This window comes from Schistocerca serialis, chromosome 2 (genome assembly GCF_023864345.2).
Source record: "Schistocerca serialis cubense isolate TAMUIC-IGC-003099 chromosome 2, iqSchSeri2.2, whole genome shotgun sequence".
In the NCBI taxonomy this organism is placed as follows: domain Eukaryota; kingdom Metazoa; phylum Arthropoda; class Insecta; order Orthoptera; family Acrididae; genus Schistocerca; species Schistocerca serialis.
Window position 1 is genome coordinate 673,606,173 of NC_064639.1, and position 641 is coordinate 673,606,813.

The 641-nt window shown below is 49.8% G+C and overlaps 1 non-coding gene across 1 annotated transcript; it reads left to right on the forward strand.

The window, feature by feature from the left end:
- Positions 1-219: 219 nt before the first annotated feature.
- On the forward strand, positions 220-291 carry Trnap-agg (transfer RNA proline (anticodon AGG)). Its single transcript has one exon. It is a non-coding gene; the product is annotated as a tRNA-Pro (tRNA).
- Positions 292-641: the final 350 nt, after the last annotated feature.

Genomic DNA, 641 nt, shown 5'->3' on the forward strand with positions numbered 1-641 from the left:
AGCTGTGAAAGCAGGCGGCCTTGGCTGATAGCTGCCAGACTTACATCACGTGAGCCCCTCCTGTACACGTGTGCGGCACAACTGTGTTTCGCGTCGCGTGAGGCGGGCGTAGCGCAATAGAGGAGCCGCAGCCGGCCCCACAGCGCGCGCCGCGTTCTGCGCGCAGCTGGACCGCCTCGCTGCGTCTCACATGAGCGAGTAGCATTTCCTCTCACGAGCGGCTCGTTGGTCTAGGGGTATGATTCTCGCTTAGGGTGCGAGAGGTCCCGGGTTCAAATCCCGGACGAGCCCATGTTTTTGTGTCACATTCCTAGCTAAGTGCAAATTGCAAAACTGTCGCAGTTCAATAGAGCCGTAGAACTTTTGATTTACTGATGGTTGCTGTGCCTTTACTGTAACGACTGTGAAAATAAAGTGCTTGATTCCTAATTTGCGTCATGATGGTGCTCTCGTCTCTCTCCTCTTGATTTACCAAGCGCCAGAAGCCCGTATCGACATTCGTGGCTTCCAGTACTTGAATTTGGCAAAAGAAGGTGATAAAAAGATGGAATAAATGTCGTGAAAACTGCTTTTAGTGTAGTTGGACAAGACTAATTTTTCCTAAAAGTAATGTTACTTCAAGTTACAACATTTAAAGATGG